Raw genomic sequence first — 18,624 nt, forward strand, 5'->3', positions numbered from 1 at the left:
TACAATGGACTTTTCCAAGTACTCCTTATACACCATGTTCTTTAAATCTTTATAAACGACTCATTTACTTGTCATTCCACATGATATCACCCACCTTACAACGCTCATAACTCATCCTAATCGTAATTCTTGACATGCCCTCATGCCGTGTCTTAAGTCAATCCTGTAGAAATCACATACTCCTTGAATTAGGTCACATAAGTACTTAATCCTTTACAGAGGTTACCTATTCTTATTTTTCATTTCGTTAAGTTCCCAATAATCAGTATACAATCTCATAATTTTCATTCCTCTTTCCAGCAACATCATTGGTGCATCTCAGATGTTTCTATCTAGTATACTCACTTCCCTTCCAATCACTTTCACAGTCACCACACTGGTTATTTCGTTCCACTGACTTTTAGAGACTCTAGGGCATTTATTTATTACTCTAACTTATCTTCTTCGTATCTTTGCACATGGTGGGTCTACCTTATATTCTTAGCTTATTACTCATTTCCCAGCATAATTGGAAGAATTTCTTATGTTGCTTCTGCATTCAACAACTTACCTTACTATTGGCTTCTGTACACTTTACACTTCACTTCTTCTAAAAACCACTCCTTACCTCACTACAGGACAACCAACTCGATCCAAAAATTGCATCGAACTCTTCTAGCTCGAAGGGTGTCAGATCAACTACAACTACGTCCAACTTCTAAACGCTTGATTTCTTGGTTCTTTTGAAAGTTCTATTTTTAGCTGAGCTGGATGTTGGCCTTTGGGATGTAATATCTTGAGTAACCATTCTACAACTTCTTGTAATATGCGCAACTTTCCACAATTATGACACGTAACTCCTAGAATTCCTGGATTACGTTCCGGTGCAAAATGATCCTTACGTCCACACTGGAAATATTACATATTCTTTTTACACGAGCCACTGTGTCTTCCGTCACAGGACTTGCAATCTACTACTCACTTAACTAACTGGGCTGGAGTGGAAGCAGCTGAAGTAACACTAGACCTAGTCTGTAATAAACTCTATCTCCGAAACTTCTTACTCCTGCTCCGACCAACCCATTCTCCAATCCTTGAATGGATTCTCCTTAGTCTGCTCTATCCTTAACACCTTTCGACTTCCTTCTCTTATCTCTTTTGTCTTTAACAGTCAACTTCTGGTCACTTTCCATTACCAGGGCGACCTGAACATAGAGGAGTATGTCTTGAGTTGCAATACCACAACTCATCTACGAATTTCAGACTTCAAACCTTGTTGGAACCTCCTTGCCTTCTGACTCTCCGTACGTACATACTCAAGAACTAATCGGGCCTATTCTGTAATCTTGGTCTCAAATTCCAACACACTTCTTTCACCTTGTTTCAGTCTAGAAACTCAATTTTCATTTGACTCCGCACACAATCTGGGAAATACTTTTTTTTTTTAAAAAAAACAACTCAGTCAACGTAGCCCATGAAACAGGGCCTTCTCCTTCTAACACCCAGATTGACTACCACCAATAATTTAACTTATTTTTTAAGAAATAGCTTGCATAATCCATCTTAAGGTTATCACTTACTAGAACGAGGTTGAAAACTTCCTCCCTTTCTTTTAGCCATGCCCCAACAGTTACTGGATTAGGCTCACTTTTAAACTCAGAGAGGTTAACATTCTGATAAGATTTGAAACAAGCACTTGGGTTTACTCCTTGCTGTTGCTACTGCAACAGTAGTTACCGCTGCTGAACCTGCTAGATTAACTGAACTTTTGTTGCTACTGCTGGCGCAATAAATCTAGAATTTCATTTATATCTGGACCCTCCGCAAAACTGTTACTATTTTATTTAGACTGGGTAGCTTTCTTGGGTGACATTTTCCTGGAATATATAAATGAGTTTTATTCAAAATATAACAAAATGTTTAACAAAAGATATCACCGTCTAAACGGTGCACCTGAATCAGGAAAATGCTGCCCAATAAAATACCCATGTCCTTAATACCGGGGTTCATTTACCAAAGAAATCTAGATTAATAGCACTAGCAATCACAACAACAATGACAGTAGCAGAATCAATAACAGTTCAGGGAACTAAAATACAAAGAACCCGAATACCATAACATAGCTCCTCAATACAACAACAACTGACCAACTTCCCATCACTGCTAAATTACCATATTAACACCAATCTGATATACAATGAAGCTTGGCTGGCTATAACAGCCACCAGCTACACAGAGCCCAATAGTACTTCAAGTCAAGCTTAAAGAATGTTAGACTCCTCTAGGCGCCATGGTCCAAATTTCTACCAACCATTCCTCTAGGGATGATTTCCTTATCACCCTCAAGTGGTTCAACCATCAATGGGTTACCTTTCCCGAGGCTATAAATCCATTATTCTTAAACGATATCCTGATATAAGACTCTCGTTCTTCCCGATAGTCGCTCTCACTTGCTTTCGATAACAAGGACCATCTAATCGCAGAAATAGATAATCCAATAAAATTTCCGGCTTAAGGGAATCAAATAAGAGAGAAGTGAAGAAGATGTAGTTATGACTGAGAGCAACCATACAAGTACATAAGATGGCCGGTCTTAGTACCATACGGTCACAACACATAATTTGGTGGTGTCCCACCAGACCCTTTTGCCACACAGACAAATGGTCATCTCATATGCATTGTTTGCCCCAATCAACCAATAGAATTTCCAAGAGAAAAAACAAGGTTAAAAAGAAAATTCACAAATAGAAAGGGGTGAATCTGATTTGTAATGAGATCAACAGAACCCTAAGTAGCTTACTTCGGGTTCACATCTTTCTCACAGGAAAATAAGTAACTTATGGAATATGAAACAATTATTCTGGAAACAAGATACATTTCAAGAAGAAAATAGAAGGGTTCCAAAATATAACCTCCTATTTTAATCCACTATCACTATAAAACTTGGCCATCATAGTAGCCACTGACTATTATCGTACTATCTGAACTCACCAAGGTCACACCATCAGGCCAACAGCATTCCTTGACATAGAAAAGGCGATGTTTAAAAATAACGTTGGCATCTTCTCAACTGACACAACAAGGGCCCGCTCAACGCTGAATCCTCACAATTAGACTCGTTTTCTCGAGGGAAAAACTAGAAATCTCTATCGAACGTTACTAATAATACAAAGGCGAAGGAAACATACTCTAGGTTAGGTCAGTTCCAGTCAATCCTCAATAAACGTCAGGGTTACATCTCCGAAACCCTTGACTGCACTCTTAGACTCACCCCTCTGATTGAATTGCTCACTTACATATACATATATATATATATATATACCTTTCTGCACTCTTTTGGTTCTACTCATAACCTAAATCAGGGACTCAAACCTGTAGCTCTGATACCAACTGTGACGGCCTCAACTCCAGGGTCAGGAGTTGACGTCATCAATAACAGTAATAACCATCAAAATTTAATCCAAATCATTAATAATATATATCAACGACCCCTCTTTACCAAGACCTTTTCCAGGTTTAAGTATGATTTAGGTTACTCAACTAACACAAATCAAATTACCTTACACTATTCTCACCACTAATTTAATGCAGCAACTCACCAGACCTCATCCGGTCTGAACACAACTACCTCAGAGGAGCCTGACACGAAAGGAGCTGGAACTCTGCCCTAACTATCGCGCAAGAATCTCCTAGGCATCTGTAATACATATAAGATATTCTGTAAGGGTGAGCAATTGCTTGCTCAGCAGCACCACTATATGAATAACAAGTAAAACAGTTTAAAGTAAAACAGTTATAGGAACATAATTCATAATTCGTTAGAAACATGTAAAATAGGTGTAACCTGGATATCAAAACTAGCATGCTCTGTAAAACAATATCATCAGTAGTGTGCTGTGTATAAATATCAGAGTTTAATTTTAGCATGCCATCATCATTTTCAAATCCACTGTATAAATCAGTTGTTCCATTACGGAACCGTAAAACCCAAATCAGATACTTAGTGGATATGTGAAGATAGTTGATCAGGCTATCATCACCAGATAGCTCCCACTGCCATCCTATATACCTGTTCCGGTACTTAGAGACTAGCTAGGTCTCTGACCTGCTAGACTAATCGGTTATATAGTGCGCGCAACCGAATTAGCCTCTTACGCCACCTCAATAGGCCTACTCTGGCCCCAATGTATCCCATATCTGACCGTTTTATCCAGTTTTCAAAACACTTGTACCTATCTCATTTTCAAAATCATTTATTTAACCAGCACACATATAAAATCCATTTTGTAAATCATTCCATTCGAGATAGGTACCTTTCGAAGTTACTTCTCCCAAAAATAATTTGAAAACAGTGATTTATAATTACGGGGATACGCAACTTAAAACATTTTTGTTCCATTACAAAAGTAAAACATTTAGCTATTCATATGTCCTGAACCATAAAAGAATGGTCATGGGTACTTGCCTTGCAGAGCGTTACAACTATCTCTGATTGACCTTGAACCGATTCGGGACACTCAGCTTTACCGCTTTACTATTTGACTATCCTGGATCCGACTTCAACGCTCAGCTCCTTCGATTGGGAACCTCGCTGCGCTCGTCGACTGATCACTAGGTTATCTTAGTTCGATATCAATTCTTGAGTCCTTCGACTAGAACCTACAGAGCCGAAATAACCTACGTTAGACGTCTAGGTATGCTTGACATATCCTCGACACCAATTCTACCCAACGATATTCAAACCCGACTCGTAATTATATACATTATTACAATACAATAACACATTCAACAATCAGGGTTCACGTTCTTGAAAAATCGGTTTGGTGTTCATTCTCAGAAAATACGTATACTCGTCATTTTACGAAATTAGGGTTACTGGATTTTGACCGAACATTCACCACAACATACAATCAGGTTTCGCACAAGATATATGTATATACTTATTTATACTCGTTCGACGTTCCAATAATTACAGGGTATGTTCCGAATTTCTGAATTTAATTTCCAAAAATTCGGGCAGCACCTCCTCTGTTTATCGGCCTACCCGTCGAACAACTCGACGTCAAATCACAACCAATCCATTCAGTCCAAACCAATCACGCAGTCCACATACATATTACAACGTAACTCATATTTCGATATAACTAGTAATACGAGTATTAATCTAGTTTTGAAAACATTTTATACAATCGCTTTATTTATTTATTAAATTAGGACTCAGATAATGATCATCACGATCCACCGTTGAGTCACCGAAGTTCATCGTCAACGGCGGTAAAATTTACGGGTACCCGATTAATTTAGGGTTTCCATCGTAAATTCTACCAATTATTTTAAAAATTATTTCCAACACGAATAATTAATATCACGAATATTAATCAATAATTCCCTGTAATAAAATGAATTAAAATTAAAATTTGCAATAATCTAACCCAACAGAACATGAACGGCCCAACAAGAAACCAAGGCCCGAATGAACAGGCCCAACAGAGAAACCACAGAGCAGCAACCGCAGCACACACAGCCACCCGCCGCCCACACACACACACACAACACAACACATATGCACACACACACACACACACACACACACATATATATATATATGTATACCAACTGAGCAAAAATCGAACCAAGCCAAACTGAAAAACAGCGGCGGCTCACCGGAAAAACAAGCTGAAAAAAAAACAGGAAGAGGAACGAAGCCCAGGGAAGCAAAAGGAAGAAAATGATAGCCGAGAAAAAGAAAGAGCCGAGCAAAACCAGAAGCAATCGAGAGAGAAAAGAGAGAGAGTCGAGATACAACCGAGAGAGACAAAGAGAAGTGATGTTTATCTCCCCCCCTAATTGATTACTCACCCTCCTAAAATAACCATCGCACAGCACGTGTCCTACTTCGTTGGATACGTGACATTTTATTTTTGTTTTAACTGACTGCAAGCCCGACATGTCATTTTAATCTATTTTTAAGGGTACAATTCGTAAATAAATATTAATCAGAACTTCGCCAAAATAGGCTTAAGATGATACAAATATCCCGAAGTTATTTAAATCATAAATTTTGAAATTTTAAAACAATTTTTAAGGTACGCTTTATACCCGCTTTTCTTGATTAAACGAATCAACGCGCGGGTGAAATTAATCCCAAAAATTCCCAAAATAATTTTAAAATTCCGGGAATATTCCCAACTTCAATAAATATGAGTTTCATAATTTTTGAATAATTTCTGAATTCAATATTAATTTTACTAATAAATACAATCAGACAATCACTCAAGGATAAATAATTAATAAAATATTGATTTCTAAATTTTATAAAATCCCATAAATGATTACTATAATTATAAAACCATAAAAATAATTTTAGAGACATTCCAAATATTTATGGAAATAAAACTGCAATAACACCATCTTTAGCAACGATACAAAATCATACAATTCATTAATTAACCATGCAATTCAATTCCCTACACTAGTGATCACATATACATAGTGACAGAGTAATAACCCACTGACTGAACCCACACAAATATTTTATTTAATTATTTATTCCATAATTCCACATTTAAATAATAATAAAAATATACGGGTCGTTATATCCGCTAACCTAACGCTCGCTACATGGGTGCTATTATATAAGTCTTTTGTGGACCTCACTCATTGCACGGTCAAATAAGCATATTTGTGTTGTTTATGTGTTATGAATAAAAGCGTGAATCCATATAAAAATCCAATATAAGAATTGAAGTGTTATAAGTTATTTTGAGTCTAGCTTTTATTTTATCTATAACCTTGCGATTGCTTTGATGAGTAGTGAGTCATGATTATTGATCTAGATGCGATGGTATATCTGTAAGCATTTGCATACACGCACGTCTCTGGTTTGTAGGTTGATTTGTGAGGTTTGATTGATCTTTATGCGAATAAATGCATTTGTTGAGATGTCGCTTATTGATTGGTTTAGTTATTCTATGGGGATCGTTGCATTCATATAGTTTGCATTCATGCATTTTTATTTTGTGTTCTTTGAGTCTGTTTATGATTGAGGACAAGCATCGATTCAAGTTTGAGGGTATGTTGAGTGGCATTTATGACACTTTATAATGCTCCATTAAGCTTTAAATTGCGGTATTTGTACTCAAGTTGTTGGTGTTTTAATGTGTTTTCTAGTGTTTTTGCATTTCAGGCATTAATCCGGAATTCAGGTGAATTAGCATTATTTTGATGCTAATATGGTGTTAGGATGATGTCTAAGGAATAAAGACTCGTGAAGACCAACTCATTGCAACAAGAAAAGAAGGCAATTTCAGTTTTTCTAGAAGACCAGCGCGGCCGCGCTGTGCTAGCGCGCGACCGCGACGGAGAAGCAGAATGTCAGCGCGCCCCCGCTGGTGAAGCGCGCGACCGCGCCAGGTTGGAATTCCAAATTCCTGTTTCCATTAGAAGACTATTTTTCTGGGCTTTTGGATTAATTGGGTTGCTATTCAAAGACAATAGAAAGACATTTTTAACAACAGAGCTTAAGGAGAAGACGACAAGAAGACCTATAGCATTATTCAACAAAGGCGAAGAAGATCTAGTTTATTCTTGTGAATCTTTGTTCTAAGTTGTAATCTTGGATGCTCGTTTATTGTTTTGTTGAACATAATACTCTGCATTACGTACTTTATTTATTTTATGAAGACTACGTTTATTATACCATGCTTTCATCGGAACCCACGTGGATGATGAGTCCGATTATGGGCTAATCGTTATCGTGGGGTTCTAGCGGATTTATTTATGGATTTCTTTAGTTAATTTGTTTCGATGCCTTAATGTGTGGTGATTGTATGATAACCTAGTATTGGTTGTACTTATTTGTCTTGTGAGGGTCGCGAACTTATAAGATAGCATGTTAATCTTTAATGAAGTGAAAGTGAATTTAAGGGTTTAGAACTTGCCATGCTAGCATAGGTTTATGTGTTATTGTTATGTATGATTCATAGGTAATTTTAACCATCTTACTTACCCTATGTAATCATGATAGATAACTTGTGCATTAAACCATTATGTTGTCAAATTCTATAGACATATAGGGTCTCAATATAATTGGTGTCTATTTAGCTTCTATCTCTTTTGTGGATGTCTGGTAGTATGGTATTCGTACAACGAAAGTTGGCGTTTATCAGTTTCGTGTTATCAGATTAGTGTCATCACCATTACATGCTAAGGTTAAAAACGAGAAGGCTATTGAATGAAGTATTTAATGAAGTTAGAATCCCGTGTTTGTGTTATAAATTATTCAACTCTCTTTAATCTCTTAGCTAATGTTCTCTAGTATAATTCTCAATAGTTAATCGTAGTATAATCAAAACCCAAATTATTATTCGTCTTAGCATTGAATAATAGCCATATCATTGTTGCATAAGTGCATTAATCACATAGTTAACCTAACCAGTTTCTGTAGGAACAAACTAGAAATAATTCTATATTACTTGCGATCGCGTATACTTGCGTGAATTTTAGCGCGTGTTTAGCGACTAACATCCTTTCCGATTATAAATTTGGAAATTATTAAATTAATTCTTATAATTTTCTTCAGGAATTTTATTGAATGATTTCGTGAAATAAATTATTCGTGCGAGAAATGAATTTTAAATAATTGGTGGAATTTATTCGGAAACCCGTATTATATTGGGCACCAATAAATTTTGCCGCCGTCAATGATGAGCCTCGGCGAGTCGACGGTGGACGGTGATGAACAATTCTGAGTTCTAAATTTATAAAATAAATAAAGTAATTTGTAAAATTATTTTTCGGATCGTAAATAGTTATTTATTGTTAAAGTCGTATTGTGGCATAAATTGCGAAACTGTGATTGTTGTGTTGTGGATGTCAATTATGTTTCAACGGGTAGTCCAATATATAGAGGAGTCGTTGTCCAAATTTTTCCAAAAATTATTTTAATTACGGAAATACTAGTCTAGCATATATATTTTTAAATAAATATTGAATGAAACCTGATTGTTATGCGTATTATATTAATACATATAAGTACGAGTCGGGAATTGCTATCGTTCGGGTAAAGTGATTAGCGAGGATATGTCAAGCATAACTGGTCGTCTAACATAGGATATTTCGATCTTGTAGGTGCAAGTCGAAGGACTCGAAAGTTAAAGTTGATTTAAAATTGAGCTAGTGTATAGCTGTAATGCTTCACAAGGCAAGTACCCCTAAACAAATCTTTTACGGTTCAATATATAAGAGTAACTGTTGATTTAAATTGCATAGTGGAATAGAACGTTTTAAGTTACGTATCCCCTGTATTTGAAATATTTGTTAAAATTATGTTTTGGGGAAAAATAACTTTTGAAAATGCCTATCTCTAAAACTGTGAATAAAACTGGAAAGATTTTGAAAAGTGTGCTGTGATATAATTATTTTAAAGAGATAGGTATAAGTGGTTTTAGAAACTCAATAAATGGATCAGATATTGGATGGTTACTTAAGAGGCCCGTAACGGCCCAACGGGTTTGCGTAAGTGGCTAAGTCGGTTGCACGCCCTATTTGAACAGCTTAGTCCAATGTGACAGAGACCTAACTAGTCTCTAAGTTCCGGAACATGTTCGTGGTGGGATAAAATGATCAGCTGTCCCTGAGATTCGTCCAATATATATCTGATTTTGGTTTTGTGGTTCCCGTAACGGAACAGATGATTTTATGGTTCCTGTAATGAACAGAGGATTTAGAAATGAAAATAACATGCTAAAATTGGACTCTGGTATTCACACAACACACGATTGATGATACGTTTTATAGAGCATGCTAGCTGTTGATATCCAGTTCATAATTATTTTACTGTTTTTATAACAATTTATGATTTCTGTTCCCATAACTATTTTCATAAACTGTTTTACGTGTTATTCATATAGTGGTACTGCTGAGCAATTGATTGCTCACCCTTTCAGTTTGTTTTGTATATATATATATATATATATATATATATATTACAGATGCCTAGAAGACCCATTCGACCCAGTCAGAGTAGAGTTCTAGTCCCTCCCGATCCCGGCTTCTCAGAGGTAGTTTGTATCAGATCAACTGTGGTCTGATGAGTTGTTGTAATAAGTTAGTGTGTCAAAGTTGTTGAATAAATTTGTTGTAGTTTTGTAATCTAAATAATACTTAAACCTGGAAAAGGTTTTGGGAGTGAAGGGGTCGTGTTTATGTATTTATAATAATTCAGGTTGTATTATGTATATTGTGGTTGTGTTAGTGATGTCAACTCCTGACCCCGGGGTTGAGGCCGTCACACTGATGGCTTATGTGACTCATGTCAGAAAGCCAAACAAAGGAAAACTTCTTTCAAGAGTAAAACTGAATCCTCTATTATTGAACTATACCCTCCACTTCATATTGATCTCTTTGGTCCATTCAATGTTATGTCTATTTTCTAGAAGAGGTATGCACTTGTAATTGTTGATGAATATACAAGATATACATGAGTGTAATTTCTGCACACTAGGGATGAATCTCCATCCATTCTTCTTGATCATGTGAGAGAACTGGAAAAAGGATTAACATACAAAGTGAAGATCATCAGAAGTGATAATGGAGCTGAATTCAAGAACAGTTCTATGGAAGAGTTGTTGTACAAGACATGCCTTTACTATAACAAGACAAAGTTAAATTGACAACCCTAAGTAAGTTGTATGGTAATCTATGTTTGTATTATGTATTGTAAGACTAATTCTGTAAAAATCTAAATAGACTAGACTGGAGTATTTTTCTGTAAACAGTCTCGAGCCTAAGAATAAGCTCTGGAAGAAGATCATGAAGATTATGCCTCAGAGAAAGTATGAAGAAGCTTGGAGTTGAATAAATCTGTTTTGTGAAAAACATTCTAAGTCAAGAAGTCTACAAGTCACATATTTTGTGTTATAGAGAAGTCATTCGAGAACTCCAGAATGACTTATCGAGAAATCAAGAAAAGCTACTAGAGAACTCATCGATATCGACAATCCAAATTGAAGACATGAAGAATGGAGATATCGACAAGTCATTTCTTCACTAGAGAACTCTGAGTTATCGATAAGTCAATTTGTCACTAGAGAACTCAGAGTTATCTATAAGCCAAAGTGAAGATATGAAGATGAGAGATCTCGATAAGCCAAATTATCTTATAGAGAACTCAGAGACTTCGATAAGTCAAAACAACTATAGAGTGACGAGAGATCTTCATAAGCAAATATACTTATCGAGATGTCAAGTTCTCTATATATCAAATTGGAGATCTCGAGGTAAAACTGAAAGTACAAAGTGCAGACCAGTTAAATATCCAAGATTATCAATCAATAAACAATCCAATCAGCCGGATTAACAAGTCTACAAAAGCAGCTTGAAGAGTACAAGATCAAATGCCAAGATTAGCTGGCAAAGTAAAGTCGCAGGTATGCAAGATTAGCAAAGATACACTAAGCCAGAAATAGAAAGATTTAATTATCCAGAAATAGGGTTTAGTACTTGCTACTACATGCTGTGTAATAACCAGTATTTACTGTTCTATAAAGTAAACACTGGATGCTTTGTTTAAGTGTAACAATTTAGATCAGAAATCTTATATTCTCTCAAGGAAGAAGCTAAGCTCTTTATCAACAAAGAGCCTAGAAATTTTGTAGCAAGATATTCTTACTTTTAATATAAAATTAAGTAAATTTTGAAAGATCTGTGTTCACTATTTTATCTATTTAAATTTCAGTATTAACACAGTTCACTACAAGGTTTTAATTTACTTTGTTCATCACCATAAATAATTCATAAAAAGCAGAAAAACACAAAAACACATTCACCCCCCTCCCTGTGTGTAATTCATTACCTAACAAGAGTTTTGCAAATACAAGGGGATAAAACAAGAATTTTCTGCCCTTGGAACTCCACAAAAAATGGAGTTGTTGAAAGAAAGAATATAACTCTCATAGAAGCTGCAAGAGCCATGCTAGAGGAAGCAAGATTGCCTACCTACTTCTGGGCTGAGGTTGTGAAAACTGCTTGCTTCACACAAAATGTAACTTTGATTAACAAGCATGGTAAAACACCATTTGAGATGGTGAAGGGAAAGAAGCCAAATTTGAAGTACTTTCACATTTTTGGTTGCAAGTGTTTTATTTTCAAAACTTATCCATAACAGCTTACCAAATTTGATCTAAAAGCTGATGAAGGCATTTTTGTGGGATATCCATTATCTACAAAAGCCTTCAGAGTTTATAATCTGAGAACAAGGACAGTCATGGAACATGTATCTTTTGATGACAAGAAAATCACAGGTCTAGATAATGTAGATGACCATGATGAGTTGAGATTTAAAAATGAAGTACCATATGCTGAATAGCTAAATCCTGATATACTGACAAGTCCTGATACAGTAAATCCTGATATCACTCCAAACTCTGATAATCCACAAGACAATGGAAATTCTGCTAATACTGAAGCACATGTTGAGGGGGAGCAACATTACTCACATCAAGAGTCTTCTATAAGTAATTTAACTTAAGGAATATTAGTAAATAATTCATCAGACTCTGATTCCTCAAATACTGATGGATCAAATACTGATAGCACTGGAAATACTGATTCAGGGGGAGCATCAGGAAATGATAGTTGATAACTCCTGGTGTCGGGGCTACTCCTTCGACATCGTGCCTGGATCCTTCGTTGCTTTGGGGGTGTAGCTGTCGTGGGGCTCCTAAAAAACAACACCGGAAGTGGGGTTTGGGTCCCTCAGCGCCTCCGGTGTGAGAGTAAGAACTCGCTTTTTGGGAAGACGGAGATAGACATGAATGTAAGGTGGCTGTGTGTGTGTATGAGTGCGAGAAAGTGATTAACCCCAAAACCTTATTTTTTTGGGCTATTTATAGCGCAAGGATAGGGTTTTGGGGTTGGTACCTTTGAATTGTAGTCATTGGTTCTAGAAGCGGAGGACACCTAGACGGGGTGGATGCCTTACACGTGTCAGGACGGGAGTGGTTGAGGAATGTTCTAAGGGTCTCCTGGCACGTGCCCTGATTGTGCTTATGATTGATGAATGACAGTTGTCCCTATCACGCACTTGGGTATGTGCCTCACGTGCTGGGACTTCCCAAGGTTGGGCTGCCAGGACTAGATTAGTCTGGACTAGTTATGTGTGGGACTGGATGGAGCGCGGAGTCCGGACCTGGTTCTTCTCTGAGCTATATGTACTATCAGGACTAAATTAGTCGGGACTAGTTGTGTGCAGGACTGGATGGAGTTGGGAGTCCGGACCTGGTTCTTCTAGGAGCTATATGTACTATCATGTGCCCCCACTCCCTTATGCAGATTTTCTGGATGGGGGAGTAAGGTTAATATTGTTTTTAAGTTGTCACTTGTGAGGAGAATCTGAGCTTTCCTTGCCCGCCAGTCTAGATAGTGTTGAGTGTAGCCAATCAGGACTGAGGTTGGATGTCTTCAGAAGAATTTGAGCTTTGCTTGCCCCCAGTCCGGATCGTGTTGAGTGCAGCCAATCAGGAGTAAGGTTGTTTATCTTTAGAAGAACTTGAGCTTTGCTTGTCCCCCAGTCCAGATTGTGTTGAGAGTAGCCAATCAAGACTAAGGTTGGATGTCTTTAGAAGAACTTGAGCTTTGCTTTCCCCCTAGTCCGGATTGTGTTGAGTGCAGCCAATCAGGACTAAGGTTGGTTATCTTTAGAAGAACTTGAGTTTTGCTTGCCCCTCAGTCCGGATTGTGTTGAGTGCAGCCAATCAGGACTAAGGTTGTTTGTCTTTAGAAGAATTTGAGTTTTACTTACCCACTAGTTCGGATTTGTGTTGAGTGCGGCCAATCAGGACTAAAGTTTGGTGTCTTATTAGAAATGAGCTTTGCTTGCCCTAGTCTGGATTGTGTTGAGTGCAGCCAATCAGGACTAAGGTTGTTTGTCATTAGAAGAACTTGAGTTTTGCTTCCCCCCAGTCCGGATTGTGTTGAGTGCGGCCAATCAGGACTAAGGTTGTTTGTCTTTAGAAGAACTTCAGTTTTTCTTGCCCCCAATTCGTTATTTTAAATATAAACCTGGACTAGAGCAAACATATTTACTTAGAATTATTTTTTTAAGGCAAAAACATCCACTAGTACGGACCAATGATGAACCTGGACTAGAGCAAACATATTTACTTAGAATTATTTTTCTAAGACAAAAGCAACCACTATTACGGACCAATGATGAACCTGGACTAGAACAAACATATTTACTAAAAATTATTTTTCTAAGGAAAAAGCATCCACTAGTCCGGACGAATGATTAACCTGGACTAAAGCAAATATATTTACTTAGAATTATTTTTCTACGGAAAAAGCATCCACTAGTCCGGACCAATGATGAACCGGGACTAGAGAAAACATATTTACTTAGAAATATTTCTCTAAGGCAAAAACATCCACTAGTTCGGACCAATAATGAACGGACTAGAGCAAATATATTTACTTTAATTATTTTTCTAAGTCAAAAGAATCCACTAGTCCGAACAAAGGATGAACCTGGACTAGAGCAAATATATTTACTTCAAATTATTTTTTTAAGGAAAAAAGTAATCCTAGTCCGGGGCCATGCTTGAACCTGGACTAGCACAATGATCTTATACGTAGAAAAACTTTTCTAAGGCAAAAAGCAATCCTAGTCCAAAAATACCTAGGTCCAAGAACACCTAGGTCCAGCAACACCCGGGTCCAACAACAAACCCTAGGTCTAACAACACCTAGGTCCTGCAACACCCAGGTCTAGCAATACCCCGGGTCCTGCAGCACCCTAATCCAGCAACACCCGGGTCCAGCAATACCCTGGGTCCCGCAGCACCCTAATCCAGCAACACCTAGGTCCAGCAACACCCAAGTCCAAGGACACCGAGATCAAGGAACATCCGAGTCCAGCAACAACACCTAGATCTAACAACAACGCCTAGGTCCAGCAACACCCGGGTCCAACAATACCCCGGGTCTCGCAACACCCTAATCCAGCAATACCCGGGTCCAGCAATACCCCGGGTCCCGCAATACCCTAATCCAGCAATACCCGGGTCCAACAACACCCCCGTCCAGTAACACCTGGGTCCAGCAATACCCGGATCCAGGAACACCTAGGTCCAGCAACACCCGGGTCCAGTAATAAAATCTAGGTCTAGCAATACCCCGGTCCAGCAGCACCCTAATCCAGTAACACCTGGGTCCAGCAACACCCAAGTCCAAGGACACCGGGGTCGAGGAACGCCCGGGTCTAGAAATAACACCTAGGTCCAATAACAACGCCTAGGTCCAGCAATACTCGGGTCCAGCAATAGCCTGGGTCCCGCAACACCCTAATCCAGCAACACCCGGGTCCAGCAACACCCCGGGTCTAGCAACACCCGGGTCCAGCAATACCCCGGATCCTGCAGCACCCTAATCCAGCAACACCCGAGTCCAGCAACAACCGAGTCCAAGAACAGCGAGGTCAAGGAACGTTCGGGTCTAACAATAATACCTAGGTCTAACAACAACGTCTAGGTCCAACAACACCCGGATCTAGCAATACCCTGAGTTCCGCAACACCCGGGTCCAGCAACACCCCCATCTGGCAACACCTGGGTCCAGCACACCCAGGTCCAAATACACCTAGGTCCAGCAACACCCGGGTCCAGCAACAACATCTAAGTCTAGCAACACCTTGGACCAGCAACACTCGGGTCCAGTAACAACATCTTGGTCTCGCAACACCTAGGTCCAACAACACCCCGTTCCAGCAACACCCGAGTCCAGCAACGCCCGAGTCCAGCAACACTTAGACCCGATAACAACTCAAATTCTCCAACACCAGTTTGGCTTGGTCTACTCCAATACAACCCGTACTGGGGGAAAGAAAAACTCAAATTCTTCTAAAAGATAATCTACCTGAGTCCGTCTTGGCCTACTTCAACGAAACCCGGACTGGGGGCAAGGAAAGATCAAATTCTTCCAAAGCCAATATACATTACTCTGGCTTGGCCTATCCTAACACAATCCAGACTAGGGGGCAAGCAAAGCTCAAATTCTTCTAAAGACAAACAACCTTAGTCCTGATTGGCTGTACTCAACACAATCCGAACTGGGGGCAAGCAAAGCTCAAGTTCTTCTAAAGACAATTAACTTTAGTCCTAATTGTCTTCACTCAACACAATCCGGACTCGGGGCAAGAAAAGATCAAGTTCTTCTAAAGACAAACAACCTTAGTCTTGATTGACTGCTCTCAACACAATCCGGACTGGGGGGAAGCAAAACTCAAGTTTTTCTAATGACAAACAACCTTAGTCCTGATTAGCTACACTCAACACAATCTGGACTGAGGGCAAGCAAAGCTCAAGTTCTTCTAAAGACACCAAACCTTAGTCCTGATTGGCCGCACTCAACACAAATCCAGACTAGGGGGTAAGCAAAACTCAATTTTTTCTAAAGATAAATAACCTTAGTCCTGATTGGCTGAACTCAACACAATCTGGACTGAGGGGCAAGCAAAGCTCAAGTTCTTCTAAAGACAACCAACCTTAGTCCTGATTGGCTGCACTCAACACAATCCGGACTGGGGGGGAAGCAAAACTCAAGTTCTTCTAAAGACATCCAACCTTAGTCTTGATTGGCTACACTCAACATAATCTGGACTGGGGACAAACAAAGCTCAAGTTTTTCTAAAGATAAACAACCTTACTCCTGATTGGCTGTACATAACACAATCCAGACTGGGGGCAAGCAAAGCTCAAGTTCTTCTAAAGATATCCAACCTCAGTCCTGATTGGCTATACTCGACATAATATGGACTGGCGGGCAAGGAAAGCTCAAATTTTCCTCACAAGTGACAATTTAAAAACAACATTAACCTTACTCCCTCATCCAGAAAATCTGCATAAGGGAGTGAGGGGAACATGATAGTACATATAGCTCCTAAAAGAACCAGGTCCGGACTCCCAACTCCATCCAGTCCCGCACACAACTAGTCCCGCCTAATCTAGTCCTGATAGTACATATAGCTCCTAGAAGAACCAGGTCCGGAATCCCAGCTCCATCCAGTCCCGCACACAACTAGTCCAGACTAATCTAGTCCTGGCAACCCAACCTTGGGAAGTCCCGGCACGAGAGGCACATGCCCAAGCGCGTGATAGGGACGACTGTCATTCATCAATCATAAGCACAATCAAGGCACATGCCAGGAGACCCTTAGAATATTCCTCAACCACTCCCGTCCTGACACGTGTAAGGCATCCACCCCGTCCAGGTGTCCTCCATTTCTAGAACCAACGACTATGATTCAAAGGTACCAACCCCAAAACCCTATCCTTGAGCTATAAATAGCCCAAAAAAAAAGGTTTTGGGGTTAATCACTCTCTCACACTCATACACACACACAACCAACTTGCATTCCATTCTATCTCCATATTCCCCAAAAGAGAGTTCTTACTCTTACACCGGAGGTGCCGCGGGAGCAAAAACCCACTTCCAGTGTTGTTTTGTAGGAGCCCCAATACATCTATACCCCAAAAGCAGCGAAGGTTCTAGGCACGGCGTCGAAGGAGCAGCCCCGCCACTAGGAGTTATCAATAGTGATACAAGTCAAAGATATATGTTAGGCACAAAGCATGCGCTAATAATTCATGCAAGTATACGCGTTCGCAAGTAATATAGAATGATTTCTAGTTCGTTCCCACAGAGACTCTGACTAATTATGTTCAATTAACACTTACTCACCCATGTATGATTACTTCTCAATGTCAAGACAATAACATTTATGGTTGATTAACTAATTATTAACTACTATTAACTACGAGAATAAAACACTTAAATTAACACTTGAATTAACAATATTAAACACACATGAGATCATAACTTCATTACTACTTCATTCAATAGTTATTGTTATTACCCTTAGCATGTAACGGTGATGATATTAATCGAACAACACGAAATTGATAAAAGCCAACTTTCATTGCACAAGTACCATTCTACCAAACATCCATAATTAAGATAGAAGTTGAATAGGCATCAATGATGTTGAGACCTGTAAGAACCCAAATTTTTGACATCGGTAAAAGACCTTTATGAATGGTAATATAATAACTTGAATTTTTAAGACCTTGTAAAACGTTAATGAATAGTAACCCAGACAGACGGGAAAAATTTTTGAGCCCATACTATGTAGTGCATGATAAAATGAGTTTCGGAGTTGATATTACGATTATACGTACCAAATGAGTGTATGTAAACGCTATTAGTTTTCGAAGAAAATGAACTTTGAAAAATGACCGTATTTACGAATCATCGAGGATTACGGGAATCATGATATAATTACGAGATTAAAACCCTACGGATTTATATTCAAGTATGATAATTAAAAATATAAAGAATAAATATGAAAGGAATTACATCGAACCATTTACGAGTAAGTATTACGAAGAACGTTTAAGTAACCAAGCGAACGCGTAAACGATTAAATAAACGTAACGCACTAACTAAACCATGGTAAGGAAGTAACCATGGTTACTTTATCAAATAGTGAGCTAACTATAGGATGATAAAGCTAGCTAGCAAAATAGTGTACTAAGGAAGATAAACCTTGTAGTTAGCTTGTAAGCTAGCAAGCTACAAAGATTTGTCCCT

The sequence above is a fragment of the Apium graveolens genome, chromosome 4, assembly GCF_009905375.1.
Source record: "Apium graveolens cultivar Ventura chromosome 4, ASM990537v1, whole genome shotgun sequence".
In the NCBI taxonomy this organism is placed as follows: Eukaryota; Viridiplantae; Streptophyta; class Magnoliopsida; order Apiales; family Apiaceae; genus Apium; species Apium graveolens.